Below are 12,369 nucleotides of genomic sequence, written 5' to 3'. Positions count from 1 at the left end.
GAAACCCTATGGAGCAGTTCTGCTCTGTCCTACAGGGTGGTGGTGAATCAGAATCAACTCGATTAGCCGTGAGTTTGGCCACGGGATCTCTATCTATTGATCATGCCCAGAATCCTGGTGGCATGATTCAGATTTCGTTCTGATTTTCTCTGGAGTGGGTCTCGGAACCCTAGTGGCACTGGGGGCTGCTACCTGTTCCTTGAGAGAAGGATGAGCTGCCTGTGCCGATCAGGATGTGGCCTCAGGAACCTTACAGACCCACTTGACTCTGCCCTGTAGGGTTACTATGACTCACAATCAACTCGATGGCAGGGGGCGTGTGGTGGTAGGGAGTGGGTCAGTCCACGGTGAGCAGGTCACTCCCCTCAGGCTGTAGTCTTCCTCTTGAGCAGCTCACAAAAATGATGTCTGTATGTTGTCCTTCTTATGTGTCTGTATTCCTAATAGTGGAAACTAGCCAAGATTCATTGACCAGGAGGATTTACTGCTGCTTCTACTAAAAATTAGCCCTGGTGGTGGACTGAGTTAACCCCCGGGCTGCTAATCTCAAGGTCAAACCCAGCAGCTGCTTCCAGGGAGAAAGATGCGACTGTGCTTCCATAAAGATTTACAGGCTTGGGAACGTCAGGGAGCAGTTCCACTCTGCTCTATGGAGTGCTACGCATTGGAATTACCTCGATGGCAGTGCGTTTAGTTTTGGAGGCCCCTTTTTTGGGTGCTAAACCTTCCCCCCGTCAAGGTAGTTCAGCTGTAAGGTCAACAAAATCTACAGAAGAGGAGGGCCTTGAGCTCCCCCTGGAGGTGAGAGTGGATGGAGGTAAGGGCTCTGGGACTTGAGGCTACACAAAGCAACGCCAGAAAAGGCAGTTTACCTAGAATAGAGCCCAGGTGGTGTACTGGTTTCTCCTTACGCTGTGATCTCATGGTCAGCAGTTCAAAACCACCAGCAGCTCTGCGGAAGAAAGACTAGGCTTTTTTACTCCGGTAAACAGCTATCTTCTCAGAAACCCACAGGGGATCCCTCTGAGCCAGCATTGACTCGATGGTAGTGAAGTGTTACAGAGAACCTTCAACGCCAGGCAGAGATGCTGTTTCAAGGGAAGCCAACCACAGACCTGCTTAAAAACTGATGTGACTCAGGTGTGGATGGAGTTCAGGCAGTCAGAATGAAAACAAGGAGGAAAAAGCAAGGACCTAGTATAAGAATATAAGAATACTGGGGCACTCTGAGTGGATTCGGCAGATGATTAGCATGCTCGGCTGCTAACAGAAAGGTTGGAGGTTTGAGTCCACTAGGAGGCAGCTCAGAAGAACGGTCCAGAGCAGTGGTTCTCAACCTTCCTCATGCCGCGACCCTTTAATACAGTTCCTCATGTTGTGGTGACCCCCCCAACCAAAGAGTTATTTTCGTTGCAACTTCAGAACTGTAATTTTGTTACTGTTATGAATCAGGCAACCCCTGTGAAAGGTTCGTTCGAATCCCAAATGGGTCCTGACCCACAGGTTGAGAACTGCTGGTCTAGAGATCTACTTCTGAAAAACCTACCATTGAAAACCCTGCGGAACATAGTTCTCTTGACCCACCTGGGGTTGCCATGAGTCGGAATTTACTTGAAGGCAACTTGGTAAGGGCTCTAGCAAAGGATGTCACATATGAAGTACCTTCTGTGTGTTTACTTGTCTGTGTAGCCACCCAGAGAGATGGGTCCTATACATTTTCCCGTTTCATAAGCAAGGGGACTTGGCTCAGGACGTTGAAATGACTCTCCCAAAGTCTTCGGGATAGCTCTGTTTCCATCACTTAGTCAACGGTAACGCAATGGCTCCTGAGTGGTTGTGGGTCACACTGCTAGGATCCATCGGGTTCTCACTGGCTAATTTTTTCAAGAAGACTTGCATGTTGTTGTTAGGTGCCAACGAGTCAGTCCCGACTCATAGCGACCCTGTGTATGATAGAATGAAACACTGCTCAATTCTGAACCATGCGCACGTTTATTGTTACGGCCGAGCGCATTGTTGTAACCACTGTGCCAATCCATAGAGCCCAGAGTATAAATGGAATGAATTGACAAGTAACTAAGACTCAGGGACAGTTTTTAGCAGAAAGAATTCTATTTAAAGCAATTTCTAACCGGGAGCCTCTACGACAGTGTGTCTGGAATAGCTATTGCTTCGATAAATGACTTGAACATCCTCTGAGCAGAAGAGAATGTGTCAGCTCGCAGATGTGGAAGTCAGCTGAGGCCAAATGAGCAGGAAACCCTTTCATTTCCTTTGGATTTACTTGAGAACAGTTTAGATTGAGGCCTTGGAAATAAAACACGAAACTATTAGGGTCCCCTCCATGGTTGTGACAGCTTTGTTTGTTCTCTGGCAGTCTGTGGTGCAGGCAGCATTCTTCACCGACACCACAATTCAAACGCACCCATTCACTCTTGGTCTTCTGTTGTCGTTGTCCAGATTTCACATGCAGATGCGGTGATTGAAAATGCCCTGGCGTGGCTCAGGTGCACCATAGTCCTCAAAGGGACATCTTTGATTTTTAACACGGTCGGGAGGTCTTTTGGAGTAGATTTGCTCAGTGTAATATGCCGTTTGATCTCTTAACTGCGAGAATACATACAACGAGAATGTTCTTTAGAAGTGAAGAGGGCAAGCCATGTTATCAGGACAGATCGCTTTCTGAAAAGGGGCATCCTGCATTGTAAGGTCGAGAGGGAGCCTCAGCGAGCTGGAAGGGCACATGCACTGCCACAGCAAGCTCAGCAGAACCACTGTGAGGCTGGGGAGACCAGGCACTGCTCTGCTCTGCTACGCAGGGGTCACTACAAGTCAGAACCAACCAGACAGCTCCTAACAACAACATGTGGCTGGGAAAGGCCGTGGTGCGGTGGTGAAGCACTTCGCTGCTAACAGAAAAGGTCAATGGTTCAAACCCCTAGTCACCCCAAGGGAGAAATACGTGGCAATCTGCTTCTACAAGAGTGTAGCTGCGGAACCCTATGGGGTAGTTCTACTGCAGCCTATAGGCTATTGAAGCGGAATCGAGTTTGGTTTTGGTTTGGTGTATGGTTGTGGTGCAGGGTTTTTGGTTTGTTTTGTGATGCAGCTTTGTTGGTTGCTGTTCCGATTCTGTTTTTAAGTGGATAGGCTTTCAGGTAAATATATTCTTTCAATATAGACTTCAGGAGACCATGAAATGCTCCGACAGGTAGGAGTCTGTAACTTTTTTTTTTTACTTTATGAAACTCAAAAATAAACAAACAAAAGGAGTATTTATCTAAAAGTAACCAATACTCAAGATGAACTTTTAAAGCAAGAGTATGTAATTCTATTCAAATGAGCCATTTGAGGAGGCAGCGAACTTTGCTTTGAAAATAACTAACCACACACACACACACCGGGGCAGGGCACCGATGCAGCCTATGGTTTGCAGACTTCAGACCTGGCAGTTGACTGCGGAAGAGAACCACTGAAAACCCCACGGGTCACAGTGGTCAGATCGACAGGCTCTCCTGGGGACGGCACGGAACGAATAGTGTTGCATTCCATGTTGCGTGGGGTTGCCATGACTCATGCCATTCTCAGGAAGAATGCAAACCTTAGGGAGAGCCACAGAACGTTATCTGATAGCTAGCATATCTGCTAGATGTAAACGGAGCAAAGCTTTCTGGAGCTTCACCGGCTGGTGGAGCATGACCTAAAAAGGAGAAGAAACAGCTGTATTAATAAAAAAATACAAAGTATGAATCTAGGAAAATTGGAAACCATCAAGAATGAAATGGGGTGCATTTGTGAGCTGCAGTGGGCTTGTGCTGGCCATTGGCTACTTTGATTCAGACAACCATATGGGTTACTATGCCTGGAATGATAAGTTGAAGAATGGCTGTGCATTCATCATCAACAATAACATCTCAAGACCAATGGTATCTATTATAGGATAATATCTATATGCCTATAATGAAGCCCAGGTATACAGCTTTTATTAAAATTTATACACCAACAACTAAAGCCAATGATGAACATATTGAAGAATTCTACCAACTTCTTAATGGAGCTCTGGTGGTATAGTAGTTAAGTGTTGGGGTTTTTCCCACAGCTTCAATCCACATGGCCAGCAGTTCAAAACCACAAGCAGCTGCATCTGACTTCTGACCTCTAGAACTATGAGATAACGGATTTATGTTGTCCCAGGCCACAAAGTTTGTGGTGATTTATTCTATCAGCAATAGGAAAACGTTACTGTAGCAAACTACCTCCTTGAAAAGAAGTCATGGAATCTACTCTGAACTGGCCACCTTAGTTCCCTTCCCACCAGTTCCTGTCAGATAGACAACAAAACTATCTAAAAAAGACAGTGGTTCTGGGAAGAACCGCGGTGGTACACATACATGCCATGTAACGAACTACTTAACATGGCTCTTCCAGCCATTGTCTTTGGGACTCTCACACAAAGACTGGATGGGATTTTGAAAATGAGGTGTATAGAACCTGTGAAGGGACAGTTAGGTATCATTCAAGTTGCACCTTGATCTTCAGTGGTTTGGCAGTTATGCAATGACATAACCTGGCAGTTTCATAATGATGTAGACACCCTCCATTTTTCGATTTGATGTAATTATTTTCCATTTTGTGACCTGCCACAAGCCCTAGCCTCTATGTCTATGGCCGTGGTCCCATTTGGGAGGGAGCCGGCCATTGTGCTGGTAGGACAAAGTACGAGTGGGTTCTGTCTTGAGTCATTACCTCATTAGAGGGCGGAACTCAAGTCACATTTCAGTCACCAACTTGATATCACCCAGAGTCCCCTGCACACAGAGGAGACTATCTGCTCCCATAAAGATTTACATTCTTAGAAACCAGAAGCAAGAGTTCTCTTCCGAATTACAATGAGAAGCAAAAGTTCTATTGAATTACAATGAGTCAGAATTTCCATAATTCATGTGACTCAATCCAATATTGATACGCAATATTGCAGTCAACAACAAAATCCTCAATCACTCCTTTGGGATAAATTGCCTTTTAAACTCATCATGTTACTCTGGTTTATACAGGTAAAATGTTGGTGGCTTTGTGAGGGCATCCTTGAGGTTGTTAGGTTGCAACTCCTCGTGGCCCCATGTGACACAGCAGAACTGCCCGTGGGTTTTCTGGACTGTAACCTTACAGAAGCAGATTGGGTGGGTCCCGACCACCTACCCCGCAGTTAGTAGACACACTCACTCTAACTCTTGTGCTATGTGGGCACCTTGGAGTACCCCTTTTCCCACTGAGATCATGTGCGATTCCTCAAACAACCCTAAATTTGCCCACTAGTGTGGCAGCCCTGGGGAGACCAGGCTGCGCTTGTTGGCTACACACGCACTCTCCTTTTTGTCCCATTCTTCGGTGGAAGCGCTGTCTTTGGGCGGCTCTCTTTCCCGCAGCCTTCCCTCCTTGGTAGATAACAGACATGCAGCAGCTCCTCCGGTCCCCGGTGCACACATTTCAAGTGGTAGAAACCCACACTGTGCTTGTTCCCGTGTCAACTATAAGACAGGTTTCCTGAAACGCAATTTCTAAACGACTGGTTTATAAGTTTCAAACTCCCGGGTGTTGCATTAATTAACTTCCAAGATTGGGGTGCCTTTTGAACAGAGCCTGATATGAACCATCCAGATACATTTTATCATGAGCTCACAGGGTGCCAGCTATGATGTTTGGCACGGAGCTCACTGGATTCCCATATCCACCCTCAGAAGTAAGTATTGCCAGCCCTCATTTTAGAGAAGATAACTATTTTTTGAAGGTTTGAGGAGATGAAGTGATTTGCCTGAGATAGAATAACTACTATATTAGTGATCTATTGCTACGTAACAAATCACCACAAATTTAGCTACTTGAAAAAAACAAGTGTTTATCATATAGTGTCTGTGGGTCCGGAGTTCCAGCACTGCTTAGCTGGGTATTCTGCTTGGCCTGCTAACTGAAAGGTTGCCGGTTCAAACCATTCACTTGGTGGGAGAAAGATGAGGTTTTCTGCTCCGACCAAGAATTGCCAAGCCTTGGAAACCCTCTGTAGGGCTGCTATGAAATGAAGTTGCCTTGACGGGGAGTGGGAGAGGATCTGCTCCATGGCCTCTCCTGAGGTTGGAAACAAAGTGTCTTCTAGGTTAGGGTCTTCTGTGCAGTCAGCCCCAAGGATCTGCTCCCTAGTATTGGTGCTGGCTGCTGTCAATACTTCAGATGCTGACCTGAGGGTCTCAGCTCCTGCTGGCTAAAGCCTCATTCCTTGCCTCATGGGTCTTTCGAACATGGCAGCTTCCAATACGGCAGCTTGCTTCATCAAAGTCAGCAAGGGAGATAACCTACTAGCAAGATGGAATACACATTTTATATAGACTAGTTACAGAATAAACACCCCTCACTCGGACATGTTCTACTGACTAGAAGCCTGGATTCAACAAGAAGGGATGATGTAAGGCAGCAGTTCTCAACCTGTGGGTCGAGACCCCTTTGGGGGTCAAACGACCATTTCACAGGGGTTGCCTGATTCAAAGCAGTAGAAAAATCATGTTATGACGTAGCAACGAAAATAATGTTATGGTTGGGGGGTTACCACAACACGAGGAACTGTATCAAAGGGTGGGGGCATTGGGAAGGATGAGAACCACTGAAGAAGGGTATGAATAAAAACCAGGAGGTTGGGGTCAGGGGTGGCCATCACAGCGTCTACTACCACAGCCTAAAGAGAAGAGCGAGGGTTAGAAGCCAGTTCTGCCAAGCTTGAACACCCCCACAATGAACTCCTCGGTCCTACGGCCTTCCCAGACAAACTGCCCAACAATTTCTCAGGCACATGGATCTACCTACTCCAATAGGAGCTCCAGTTTGTCTTGCTTTTCCCGAGATGTAGTAGCTTTTGAAATTGAATCTCGCGAGAAGGATGCTGAAAGACCCATCCAAGGCGGGTTCCTTGACTGGTTATGTGAATTTTACTTGGGGGTAACTTTTGAATGTAAGACTAATGACCTTCAATGCCAAATCCTGACCCGAAGATATTCGATCTGCCCTTGGCATACAATGTTCTTGCCCCCTTTTCTCTCCCCTTTGTATCAGGAAAAATACAAATTAGGTAGATGATTAGATTCTAAGCAGATAAGCAAAGCTTCCCAGGAGAGAGAATTTTTATTATTTACCCAGCCTTTTTGGCCTCTCCTTTTTATGCCTTGGGTTTATACTAAATTCAGAACTAAGGTGACTGCTTTTAGCAAACATCTGCAGACGTAGCTATACATCTGCCTGTGATTTGGTTTGGGGGGAGAATGGGAGAGCTGGTTCTCTGGAGCATTTTGGGAGGCAGGGAAGTAACTGCATTTATTGAGGCAAACGTAGCAACAGAGCTGTTTTCTCTTTTCCCCCTAAATCCTCAGAGTGGAAGCAGGCAAGACAACAAGAAGCCCAGAAAAGTGTCGATGCATTTTAGTGTCCTTACTGCAATGGGGTTGTGAGCATATTCCATGGCATTTGTAATCATACAGTCAAAATCTCTTTCTCTTCCCCATTTCAATAACAAACAGGAGCTAATGCAGATATTATTTTTGCCTTGAAGAGCTAATACTTTGGACATGTTATTAGGAGGGCCCAGTCCTTGGAGAAGGGCACCCTGCTCAGTCAAGCGGAGAGTCAGTGGAAAAGAGACAGATTGACACAGTGGCTGCAACAACGGCCACAAAAGTAACGCTTGCGAGGATGGCTCAGGAGCAGGCAGTGTTTCATTCTGTTGCACATGTGGGGTTGCCATGGGTCGGTTCTCAAGAGCACCTAACAACACAACAGGAAGATCTGGAATAGCAGGTAAATGGGGTCATATCAAAATGCTCAGGAATTGCCTTGGCATTTCTATGGTCTTTCCCTTGTGTGATGATTTTTCTTTGCTCTTCTCATAATATTCAACTGTTCGCATCTGAACTTCGCTAGCTCAGTTTCTTCTTCAAAGTCACAATACAATAACAGTAATAACATCAATTAAAATATGTTCACCAGGCACTTCCTATTGCCTCATACTATGCTATTGCCATGGCTTAGATTGTGACCCACCCCCTTAAAAACGTGTGCCAGCCTGGCTGGAGTATGGTTCTCAGTGGTTTGGCAGTTGTGCCGTGGTGTATTTGGCAGGTAAGTAATGAATCCCTCATGCTATGATCATCTATGCTGTGGTCCCTCCTGCTGTGAGTTTCTCTGGGGGTTAGCCTGCAGCCCAGCAAAGGAGACAGAAGCAGAGGGAGGCGAGCAGAGAGATATCAACCCACTACCATCAAGAGAATAGAGCCAGGGGTGCAGCACATCCTTTGATCCCAGTCCCTGTATTGGGGACCTCCTAGAGTCTGGGGAGAATTGGTGCCAAGACACATGGAGATCTCCCAGGAATGCCAGGCTTACAGATGCTCAAAGGAGACGATGCCCTTCCTCTTAAACAGCAAGCCAGCAGACAGAGAAAGCCTTCCCCAGGGCTGGCGCCATGAATTTGAATGTCTAGCTTCCTAAATTGTATTAGCTTTTGAAATTGAATCTCATAAGATGGAAGCTGAAAGACCCATCTAAGGTGGGTTCATTAACTGGTTATGTGATGTTATACTTGGGGGTAACTTTAGAATGTAGAACTAATGACCGTCGCCGTCTCCTTGTGGTATCTGGTATTGTAGCAGTGGAGAGCTATGCCAGAATATGTGTTGCTTCATTTTATCAGCATAATACTCTTCAAAGTAAGGACTTATTCCAACGTTACTGGTAGAGCAAGGTCTGAGAGTGTGCTCTCATGTACTGTGCTGTACCGCCTCCCCTGTGTTTGGGACACGTGGTGTACAAATGAATGAATGAGTAGCCAATGAGCTTGAGTAGAGTTTGAGGACAGACGGCTCATTCTCTTCCACCCTCCCTTGGCAAGGAAAGGTAGTATGATCAGCCTCAGGCTTTGGAAATGATCTACGTTACCTAGGGCTGTTGTAAAGCAGGCACCACAGGTGGGTGTCTTTGAACAACAGAAATTAGTTTTCCTGCAGTCCTGGAGGCAAAGGATCAGGGTCTCAGCCACATCAGTTCCTTCCTTGTTGGTTGCCCAGGTGTTTCCTTGACTTGCAGACCATCTCACGTGGCATCTCTTCCCCTGTGAGGGCAGCTCTGTCTGATCTGCTCATTTTATAACTTGAAAGGGATGAGATTTAGGACCCAACCTACATTGGTATGGTTTTATTAACACAACAAAGGAAATCCTATATTTTCAAACAGGGTCATATTTATAGATGCTCCAGACTCACTGCAGCCAAGTCAATGCTGACTCACAGCGACCCACGGTGGGTTTCTGAGACAGTAACTGTTTATGGAAGTAGAAAGCTCAGTCTTTCTCCCTCCGAGCTGCAGGTGGTTTTGAACTGCTGACTATGCAGATCACAGCCCAACACATAACCATTCCACCACCAGGGCTTCTTTTATAGATAGAAGGGTTATGATTTCACAAGGGGTCGGGAAGAGGGGTGATATAGAAGAATGGCGAAGATAAGAGAAAGGACCGACTGATATGGAAGCAATGGTACAATTATGTTTCATACAACTGAACTATGGGAAGATATGACACATGTATTGAGGCCCAAGCTACAGCAAATTAATAAAAAATAAATTTTTAAAAGCCCCTAAAAAGGGTTGTGACTTCAACAAGTATGTGCTGTAGGTTCCACTGGGTTGACTCCAACTCACCGTGCTCATGCGTACAGCAGAATAAAATCCTGCTTTGTCCTGTGCGGTCCTCACAACTGATCTTATGTTTGAGCTCGTCGATGAAACCATGGTGTCAATCCATCTCCTTCCTCTTTTCCTGACCCTTACGTTGCCATGCATGATGTCTTTTTACAGGGATGTGTCTCTCCTGATAACATGTCCGAACATGTGAGACAACGTCTTGCTATGCACGTCTCTGCACCTGGTGACAAAAGAGTCCAGAAAACTGTCCAAATTCCACTTTAGAGTCTTGTTTGAGGGTAAGCTCCACTGATGTGGAGTCATGTCCATGTCATATTGACCTTATAGGACAGAGTAGACCTTCTCTGTAAATCTTTATGGAAGCAGACTGACACATCTTTTTTCCTTAGAGCAGTTGTTGGATTCAAGCCACAGACTTCCTTGTTACTAGCCCAATGCTTAATGCATTGTGTCACCAGAGATCCTTTGTTCAAGGTTTGCTGTGTTGTTGTTAGATGCTGCCAAGTCAGTTCCAACTCAGAGGGACCCAACATGGAACAGATTGGAACCCTGCCCTGACTTGTGCCAGCCTCACAATTACTGTTAGATTTGAACCCATTGTTACAGCCACTAAACGATCTCAATCTAGATCCTAGATGGTTTTCTTTTTTACACTGACCCTAGCCCACTAAACGTGACAACCTTCTCTAGGGTCCATCAAAGTTTTCAAATGCCCCCATGGGACAGTTGCAATGGCTGGAGATGTTTTAATTACCATACCAAGAGGGGGATGAGTTCAATATTGATGTTTAGTAGGCAGAAGCTGAAGATGCTGCTAAATATTCCATCAAGTGCACTCCTTTGAAAAATAATTTAAAAGTTGACCCCAAATGTCCGCAGTGCTAAGACTGAGAAACCCTCTTGTAAGGAGACTTCCTCTAGAGATCATCCTAACTCGCGGGCGCCCAGTGGCCTTGGACTCATAGTGAGCTCCCCAGTGTTTCCAAGTCTGCACGTCTCTATGGGAGCAGATAGCCCCAACTTTCTCCCTCAGGTCAGCTGGTAGATTTGAACTGCTGACAACAGCCCAACACCAATTCACACCACACAGATGGAGTAGTCAGTAATTGCCAGCTACTATTTTGTTTTTATCTCTTTGGGTTTCCATTTATTCCAATGTGTTATTTCTAAGGGCCCTTTGAAATTAAAAATTCTCCGAGTCAACCTAATGTAAAATGATACATACATACATATATGTATATGTATGAGGCAGGTAGAAAATGAACATCATTGGAGGGGTTTTGCCAAGACTAGATGAAAATAATGGTCTACTTTTGGTGGAATGGAAACACTTTCTTTTTTTTTTTGGTATCTCAAGTTTTACAAGACTCACTATAGAACAGCAACTGAAGTCATCCTCTTTTAAGAGCGAGGATTTTTTTCCCCATTTTCCATTAAAAGAACAACTCAAGAGAGTAACTATTTTTGTTATAATCCCATTCCTATTCCAGGGGTTTTATAAAACTCAAGGTTTTCTGAGGCAAGGCATGTCCATTTCTCACTGAAAGTTTTCTATACAAAGTTATGCCTATGAGCATACTTACCTACTTAGGTTTTCTGAGTTTAAGTGGGCATAGTAGACCATTTCCCCCTGGAGAGCAACCTTTTTATAGTGTATATTTTAACTTACTGTCTTTGAGCTGATTTGGGCTCACAGTGGCCCTATATTGGGTTTCTGACACTGTATATTTGTAAGGGAGCAGACAGTCTCATCTTTCTTGCTCAGAGTAGCTGGTGGGTTTGAACAGCCGACCTTCCAGTTAGCAGCCCAACAACTAACCCATGACACCACTTAATTATTGTGGAACATTTGGAGAGTCTGAAGGAATACTAAGGGTAACGAATGGCTGAGGACAAAAAAGAAAGAAAGAAAGTCTCCTCCTGGTACCTAAATATACCCACAAAGAGTACTGGGAATATTTCGGTATATTTCTTCATAGTGTTCTTCTCCTTAAGTATTGTTTTTTTTATAGTTCAAATAGTATGATAGAAAGAAAAAATTTTAAATCTTACTTTACCCACTTAACATCACATTTCTCCATGTTATAAAAACATTTCTTAGACATGTCTAAAGCTGTAGAATAGTTCATGTTATTCATTTTTGAAAAGGAGATCCTTTACAAAAGATTAAAAATATATAATGATATGAATTACAAAATGTAAAAACACACAAAAAAAGCCTATAAATCACCCCCCTGCTGTTGAGTCGGTTCTGATCCAAAGCTGGGCAGAAACAGACTGCCGCATCTTTCTCCTGCAGGGCAGCGGCCAGGCTCCAACCAGTGACCTTTTGGTCACCAGCTGGGTGCTTTAACCACTGTGCCACTGGAGCGCTGAGGATAACAGTCACTGGCGTATTAGGGTTAGACCACATGACTAGTTTCTGACCAGTGAGTGGCGAGTGTATAATTACTGATGGGCTTTTGTTCCCTCTCCATGACAACCAGCAATGCTCCAGTTGCTAGCTGCTGCCTTAGCCAGGTCACAGAGAGAAGGGGACACCGAGCAGAGCTCTCAGGTAGAATGGGAATGATCGTGCCACACCTATTCCTCACATAGCAACCGTGTTGTTATCTGACATTTCAGTTATGAAAA

This window comes from Tenrec ecaudatus, chromosome 12 (genome assembly GCF_050624435.1).
Source record: "Tenrec ecaudatus isolate mTenEca1 chromosome 12, mTenEca1.hap1, whole genome shotgun sequence".
NCBI classification, from domain to species: Eukaryota; Metazoa; Chordata; class Mammalia; order Afrosoricida; family Tenrecidae; genus Tenrec; species Tenrec ecaudatus.
The sequence above is the reverse complement of the archived record's forward strand: the minus strand, read 5'-3'. Positions refer to the sequence as shown.